The sequence below is a fragment of the Amblyomma maculatum genome, chromosome 10, assembly GCF_055883805.1.
Source record: "Amblyomma maculatum isolate TAMU_Amacu chromosome 10, ASM5588380v1, whole genome shotgun sequence".
In the NCBI taxonomy this organism is placed as follows: Eukaryota; Metazoa; Arthropoda; class Arachnida; order Ixodida; family Ixodidae; genus Amblyomma; species Amblyomma maculatum.
The window spans coordinates 68,238,399-68,247,223 of NC_139353.1; the positions used below are offsets into that span (position 1 = coordinate 68,238,399).

Here is an 8,825-nt window from a genome sequence, read left to right on the forward strand (position 1 = left end):
GCAGCAAATCAAAAGAAATCGCAAAACGCAGGCCCAAACATTTGTCCTATTCCTGGTCCACTAGTCATCGCAAATATGCTCAGATACTTTTCCTCGTGCTTGTCACTTCGCAAACAGAAAACGTTCATCGGCGAACGTAGTATATAATTGCATGACATATAAACTCGAATCCCTTCTTCCTTCGTTGCTGGTCTCGCTGTACAGGGATGTCCACATAGAGCGTTCGTTGCGACGCCTCGGTGGCATCGAAATTGCTTCGATGGGGGCGCGCGTATCCACTCAGAGAGGCAAGGAAGCCTCGGCGATGGCAGCCACCTGTGGAGACAGCGACTGTCCAGGACGTTTACAGTTTCCATCGAAGTCGTCCAAAAAAAGGTCGAACAGGGCCACGGGGGCGTCCCCGAACCTGTCGGCGTACGAGCGACGCATGCGTAGCGTCAGTTCCTCAGGGCCGGCGTAGAGGGCAATCTGAGTAAACGACATAGGCATGTGCACGTTTTGAGCATGGGAACTGGAAATATGCATAGAAAGCTATCTCTCTTATCAGCTATGCCAGCGTTGTCTCTATTGCTGACTGTCCCTTGCTAGAATCGGCGAGTAGGGTTGACCTTACTCGATTCGTCAATCATTTCTCCTTTAGTTATGACGTCATCAAAACCTTGAAGCCAATTACTTATCAACGAATATTACTCTCCCAGTGGTCTCCAGTAGCCGCATCTCGCGGCAGCGGTGGTCCTGTGATGGTAGGCGTACACCATGTTTGCAGACGTGACATAGACCCCTAGCAGCTCCCTGGGGAGGGTGGCAAGCTATTGCGTTAGAAATTAAGTATGTATGAAGATAGAAAGCACCTTGAAATGATTTAGAGATTAGACATATACTAACGTGAAATACGCAGAGTTTTTCCCCATCGAGACCCTTAATGTATAAAGTATATACGTTTTGGCAACCGGCCACGTCATGAAAGGGGAAAAGGGAACATAATTGGACCTATTAGATTCAATATACTTGCATGTTTTGGTACTTCGCTCCCAATATCTGACCGTGATATAATTCCTCCAAGAAATATCTTTTGTATCTCGTGCGGTTCAGTTATAGTTCTAATAATCGTGTGAAAAGGCACTGGGAGAGTGACACAAAATCGGCGCACATTTTCGTTGAGTCAGCTCGGCGTGAAAGAAGCGTCGCGTGGCGTCGCATAGAGGGGAACGATCCACCGCGCTATAATAGCTTACACCTCATCGCACTTTAGTTGTTCAAAGTGCCCTAGCTCTAGCATTTTTTACCGTCTTGGAATGCATAGAATCGTAGGGCAAAATATATTATTTTATTGTTGTTGCGTGGGTAATAGCCACAGCAGGGTTTTAAAAGTGTAGAGGACGCCATTACCGACTCGTGCCATCATGAGCTTAAGACCTCAAAGTGCCAATCGCATGAGGTGACAATTCGCAGCGACACGGAGGGCGACAGCGTCGTGTGGTGGACAGAAGGCCGCCAAAGCATTCCCGCGCGTCGCTGTCACTCAGGTTTTGGGTTTATATAAATTCCACGCGTCACCCGGAAGCAGCTCGCGAGACAGCCAATCGCAGAAGGCTTTGTGGTACTCATATTTCATTCTGGCTTTTTTTTTGCGAGTTTGTCTTCCTAGTCCGGTTTGATCAAAAGAGAGAGAGAAAAAACTTTATTGTCGGGAGTAGTGTTACTGGGTCTTAGTGGAAGAGCCAAGAGGCCGTTAGCTGGTGGCTTGCGGCAACAAGGCAGAACCTACAGACAATCACACTGATTGATTGATATGATTGAATGATTGCCACATTGTCTAATCATGCCATATATATGAGTGCATCGAGGCAATTCAGTAAACGCTTGGTAGGGTAAGAAAGGAAAAGAAAGGCTAGTGTGGCTAGATATTGTTAATTTTTAAAAGAAGCAGGATAAAGTCACTTCTTGAGTTTCAAGTCTGCATTGAAGTGCAGTAGCGCACCGCTGCGCTTTGTCCCTTGGAACAGTGATGCGTTACACGAAATTTCATTACCGTTTTATCGTGCCCTATGCTGTTTAGTGTTCAAAAGTGGATATTAGCTTCACTTTTCTCCTCGACCTAAAGACGGGGCGGTGGTAGAGCAACGCTGAAAACGCGCCGCTCTGTCGCAAAGTCTCTTCTCTTCGTGCGGCATGCTGCATTGGCGATGACAGGCGTTGGCGAGGTCGTCTCGCGATGCATCGCCAAGGGTAGTCGCCTTATGCATTTACCGCTTAAAGTAACTATGCGGCGCACCTCGGTGCCGCTAGTGCTGCTCGTTCCGAGGGCCCAGACACATTCGTCGTCGTTCTGGAAGGTGTGCTTCTTCAGCCGGCAGACGTTGTCGTAGCTGGTCTTATCCGTCTGCACCGTGGGGCCGTTGAAGACACTGGAGGGCGTGGCGGCATCCATGAGCTGAGGGTAGCTGAGCGTCAATGTCGCCTTGAACACATCGGCACCCAACTGCGAAGTGCACACGCGAGAAACTGCAGTAAATATTTCTAGAGGGCACTTTGGACTTCTAAAGTGCAATGAGGCGAAAGCCATTATAGCGCGGTGGATCGTAGCCCTCCACTACGGCAGCTCTATCTCCCTCTTTTCTTTCACTCCCACCTTCCTTCCTTCCTTTACGGCCTGGTATATGTGTCTGTAGAGAATTCTGGCAGATACGGCGCCTAGCTTTTCTATCCTGTAAATCCATTTCAAACGCCGCTGATGCCGGCAACAAACTAGGCGTGTTCTACGTGGATGCATCGGGACCCGATCCGGGGAGCTGGTATACGACCGCAGTCGTTCACAACGGGAACACAGTCGATGACCCTACCATCAGGTACAAGTCTACAACATACGCTGAACAGGTAGCCCTTGCACTCGCCGCCTCAGACCACACCTCTAAATTTATTATCACCGACTCACCAGGGGCTTGTCGGAACGTCGCGCAAAGGTGGACCACCCCCTTAGCCTATAGAATTTATCACAATTGCAGTGGGGACACGGACCCCTCATGCCGATATCTCGTCTGGGCTCCTAGTCACCAGGGTCTTCCTGGGAACGAGGCAGCTGAAGCAGCCGCCCGCGCGCTTTCTCTCCTGGCAGTTTCCTCGGAATGGGTTTGGAAAAGCAAACGAAAGGCCGCTCCTGCGCCTCTTCACCAACACGATGCTGTGCCCGGCAGTACTTCAACATTTTGACTCCCAATTCACTGGCCAGTGCCAGTACTGTGGGGAGGTCGTTGACACCTACTACATGGTACGGGCCTGCCAACAGAACCCATCCCTTCCCCTATTCTTAGCCCTTCCCGGGAGGACTGGGAGGCGACCCTGCTCGGTTGCTGCGACCTACAGGCCCAACGGGCCTTAACGCGGCGTGCGCGGGCGGCGGCAACCGCCAATGGAGTCTGACTAGGGACTCCACCTAGTATTGTAAGGCCGATTTCCTTAAGGCTCCGCGCCAAATAAACCGCCGTCAAAATGTACAATAAATGTTTAACCACCACCACCTCGGCGTGCTGCCAAGAAGCGCGGACGTGCATCACGTCGGCTCTGGATAATTCATTGTTTTCAACCAGACACGTTATCTGCAGTGTCTGAAAGCTATAGCTGGACAAGATTCGTGAAGTCATCTGGTCCCCGTGGATACCATCCCTAACCAGGTGGGCCAATTTTTGGCACCTAGCGGGGCTTCTCTTTTTCATCACCTGCGATGGCCGAGCTAGGCCTTTTAGGCCTAGCCTGGAGTGCGGCCAGGTGTAAGTAAACTCATCGACGCAAATGGCGAATGCAAGCGGCTACGACCCGTAATCCATGGAAGTCGTAGAAACCTAGTTTTTCGAAGAAAAAACTGGCCGTTTTCGACGATTTCACCGAATACAACATCAAGAAGAAGTTCAAGAAAAGAGTTGCTGCGTCGTATCAATGGGAACGCTGGCAGCTGTCCTGCCACGTCTGAGCAGCAGCAACCAGCGTCGTCCTAGCTTACCAGCAATGGAAGCAGGCGGTCGTTCCAAAGTTTGGGAGAGAGGACTCCGTGGTTGTACTCAAGCCTAGAGACACGCGCAACTTAGAAGACTACACAGGAAACAACAAAATCGGAGAAGCCATCTACGCAGCTACAGGGTCCCTCAAGCTGCGAAGGAGCTATCCATCCGGCCTGCCTGGGATCAAAATATCGTAATAATAGGCGTCCAGAATCCGCTTTACATAAGGCAAGTGCTCGCTATAAAAATCATGACCATTGACGGCAAGTAGAGTTCGGTTCAAACTCACCTCAAAACAACCGAAAACTCCTGCCGTGGGGTATCCGGGTGGACCCCCGAGTTAGACAAAGACATTTCCGAAGCTATCCACTCGCCCGTGGCCAGAGTTGTCAGCATGCGCAAACTAGTCAAGTCCAACGTAGCAGTGCTTTCGTTCAAAGGACGCATAGCGCCTTTCTACGTGTTCTACTGCGACGAAACCATTCCGGTGCATCTCTACCGGAAGACTACCCCAGCCTGCACCCGATGCCGCGTCGTCGGACACAGGGCAGACGTTTGCTAGCATTCAGAAACAAACCGCTGCTATGCCTGCGGCAAGACCAGCCCAGAAGATGGACATGAAACCAAGCTTCTTTGTCTAATCAGCAGAGACTCCCACCTCACTGGCTCCAAGGAGTGCGTCAGGAAATATAGATATCCTAACCGCAACGTTAGCGGCGGAGCTGCTAGAGGAGGGCGCGCAAGGTCAACCGAAACAATAACACAGGGAGGAGAGAGGCTAGGGCAAAAGCTTTAGGCAGGAGCCTGGCAAAAAAATCAAATGTCCTCTACATGGATGCTTTCACGTACAGAGACAGAAAAGCGGCGGTGGTAGCCGTCGTGAACAACGAGGGAAAAGTAATATCCAGCATGTCAATTAGGACCGGCGATATAGACACGGCGGAGGAGGTGGCAATAGCTTTAATCATCACGGAAGCAAACAGAAACAAGGGCTATACAATCGTAACAGACTCACAGGCCGCATGCAGAAGCTTCCTAAGAGGAAGTAGGCAGGCAGGCCGGCACCCTCCTCAGGGAGGTGATAAACCTCAAAAGCAAGCAGAATATAGTATGGGCACCTGAGCACGGAGGAGTGGAGGGAAACCTCAAAGTCGATGTGATAGTTCGAGGTAACACAAACCCAGCGAGCCACTACAAGGGGGAAACCAACACTACTCCGAACAGCTACGGAAAACTCAGCATGTTTTGGAAGTTAGGACGCCGTAAATACCCTCTTCCCTACAAGGCACTCACAAGACATCAGGCAACTTCCTGGAGATGTCTATTAAAAGTCATTCCAGTAATTAAATGATGTCTCGTAAATAATTAATTACTAATTGGTGCCAGTTGCAGCAGAATGCGGCACTCAGGTCTCCGCCTTTCACTTCTTTAGTCGCTAAAGTCCCCCGTAATTTTCATTTTTAACAGTCGCTCTCGAAAGCGGGACGCCTCTACTGAGAGTGAGAGTGAAATAACTTTTATTCGCACCAGTCAACAATTGCGGGGAAGAAGGCTTTAGCCTACACCTCCAATCATTCCCCTAACCGTCAGCCGGAATACCTTGGGACTCGGCGGCGGCCAGGGCGAGAGCGATGACTTTTCGTTGTTCTTCAGCTTCGTGATTGAGTAGTAATTTCTCCCAGGATGCTATAATTCTATTACGATCGTTATACAATGGGCAGGTCCAGACTATGCGGACTAGATTTGCTATGCTATTGCAATGAGTACAGCTAGGATTAAAGACTTGCGGATGCCATCTACTGTACAACTGAGGGTTTGGAAACACCCCTATTTGCAATTTTCTCCACATGATTCCTTCGTTTCTGCTGAGCTGTTCATCCGCTGCTGGACAAGTCTGACGACCGAGCTTGTACTGAGAAATAATTTCAGTGACGTTCTGAGTTCGTCACCAGAAGGTTGGGGTTCCTCGCATGAAGGCGGCGCGCCAACGGCGATCGTCAGGAAAGTTAGCCCTCGGGCGATATCGTGCGCCTTCTCGTTCCCCTCAAGGCCCTGATGAGCCGGGGACCAGATCAGTGTGATTTGCCCTGCTGGCACTTGCGCTTCTTTCAGAATTTTGGCGGCTGCAGGAGAGATTCTGCCCATATTGTAATTCCTAATTGTTGTCTTATAGTAACTATCAGTCTTGTACGCTTTCGTGTTAGAGCAATGGCAACTTCTGCCTCAGTTGAACTTGTGTTTTTAAAGGTGCAGCACGAGACCAGGTCTCCACTTTCGCGAACCACTACCGCTGTGTGTGCTGCTTTGCTATCGTATTTGGCAGCGTCCGTGTAGACCACATCGGATCTACCTTCAAATCTGACTTGTAGGGCCACAGTCCTATCATTGCGTCTGCCTGTATGAAATACCGGATGCATGTTCTTCGGCAGCGGTGTAATTTTGAGCACATCTCTAGTTACTCTAGGTACGTTATCTCTCCACTTTGAGCACTCCGAGGGTTCGAACCCAAGGCGCTCCATGATTTTTCTTCCAGTTTTGCTCTTAAAAAATATATTTGATGCTGTGACACCGTGGCAGCTCCTATGAGCTCAGAGTGCTGGAAACACCAGCTTCAGAAGCTTTACCGTCCAAGTGTTCAGAGGAACACTTCGATGGAGGGCGGAACTCGACGTACTTCGACGGAACACTGAGGAAGTGCTCGCATGTCGGAGAAATGTTTGGCGGTGATGATGGCACTACAACAACTTTGTGTGACATGACGAAATATTTCTCGGTGATCGAGTTTTCCATGTTGCAGCAGCACAGCCCGCTGAGAACCTCGAAGCTTTTCGACTAAATAGCCATTCAAAGTACCACTATGACTCCGACATAAAATAATTGCGCCTTATACATTTAAAACGTCATTGTATAACTTGTTCCGGTAATTTTTTATTCGCCTACATTAAATTGGAAAGTAGGCCGCTTTTCTAAACTTGTGCTCGCGTTATCTCGTAGTTGCGGGCAGTCTTTCACGACATATACATTACGAACGTCACTTGTTTTTGCGTGGCTATCTAGCGCCGGTCTTTTCAACTCCTGAATGTATTGCGTGCGGCTGCTCGCCTTCTCTCAGTGAGAATTTAAAGCACGTTCTGGGGGGGGGGGGGGGGGGGTCGGAAACACGCGCTCTCAATTGTTCTTTGGAACATCTGCAACAGCAGTAGGTATGAGTGAGTTGCCCTCGGAAAGACTCCGCGGTTAGAAAGACTGTACAACACACAAACAATGGATGCTTCAATCAAAAGTGTCAATGTGCAAACTGCCCTGCTGGCATCACACAACGACGAGTAGGGTATCTGCGATCACTTTGGTATGCCGCTGTGCCTTGATGCATATATACGACAGAAAGACAATGCGTCTGGGGGAAGTGTCAGATGTAACTTTCGGATATTCCCTCCACGTTGTTTTCACACAGTGCGTGAACACAGTGCGTTCTGTTCCTCCACACCAACAAGAGTTCTAAATGAATATGCCTCTTTGATACTACACTGGGTCAAGTAACGCACGAGAGTATGTGCACTTTTGTGCGCTTCAGTGCTTACATTTAACACACAGGCCTTGCCTACAGTGAAATTTATGAGATTTGAAGCGTAAGTGTGGCTTATAACTTTCTTTTGTCGTTAATGGCTTAGACAAATCTATATCGCCAGCGGCTTTCGCAAACGTGAACTGACCGTCCACTTAGGGCTTCAACATGTCACTGAGCACTGGACACTGCGACCAAAAACTCTTTTTGTGCGCGGTGAGTTTTGCATATATTTTGTTGCTGTGAGACTGCCCATATTTCACCAAAGCGCCGCTCCCATCGTATACGAGAGTACTATGTGTTGGAAACCTGTGCTTGATTTAGATCTCCATGGCTCTTCATCGGGATAATAATAACGCCTCTCCTCCGTATATTTTTAAAATAGAACCTATTTCCGCCAGCAAAGTGCAGGGTTATTTGCACCATTCTTATACCATTTACGTATGGTAGGAAAGCAGGTAGCAATATTCTGCACGTGTATATTTTAAAGCATCTGTTCAACAGCCTCTGGTGTAGGTGCTTGAGTTGCGTCCCATCGCGGTGGCTAGCTCAGTAGTTAGGGCCCTCGGCTGCTGACCTCAAGGGCGCGGGATCGAATCCCACCAGTGTCGGCCGCTTTTCGATGGAGTCGAAAAGCAAACCGCCTATATTCGCTGATATGTCTATACACTTTAAAGAACCCCAAATGATCCACTTTTTGAAGCCCTCCATTGGGGCGTCTCCCATACCCTGAGCCAACTGTGGAACTTAAGCACCTTAAACCATAAACCAATATAGAGTTGCGGACTGTCGATGTAGTAATCGATGTACCGTATTTGTAAAACTTAACTAGGCTGCATATTCTGCTTCTCGCTTGTATTGTAAAGCCAATGTGTGCTCCCAGAGATAAGGACAGAAGCTCACCTTTACTTTGTACACGTTTACAGATTCACGAACGGTACGAAATCTCATCTACCCGACTGAGAAGCGGAACACGAAGCCTGGTTACTTTTGGCAAATACGACAAATGTGCGTCCTGTAGTAGGCACAGACCAGAAGTAGGTGTCACTTACAGATATGGAGTAGACGATTTTCGTGGCATGCCGGGGATTAGACGTCTCTTTCAAGACATGTTCCCGGATGGCGTGGTACGAAGCTGCCGCGAATTGTCGCCTACCGGGACAGTCAAGGAGGCCCTACAAAAAGAGAGGAGAGAACAAGCGAACGGCTTCCGTTCATGACATCAGCTGTGTAATCTGACCAAAAGATGTCATAACCAGACGATT

General features: G+C 49.1%; 1 pseudogene; it reads right to left on the minus strand.

The window, feature by feature from the left end:
- Positions 1–5,574: 5,574 nt before the first annotated feature.
- LOC146176744 (uncharacterized) lies at positions 5,575–6,699 on the minus strand (annotated as a pseudogene).
- Positions 6,700–8,825: the final 2,126 nt, after the last annotated feature.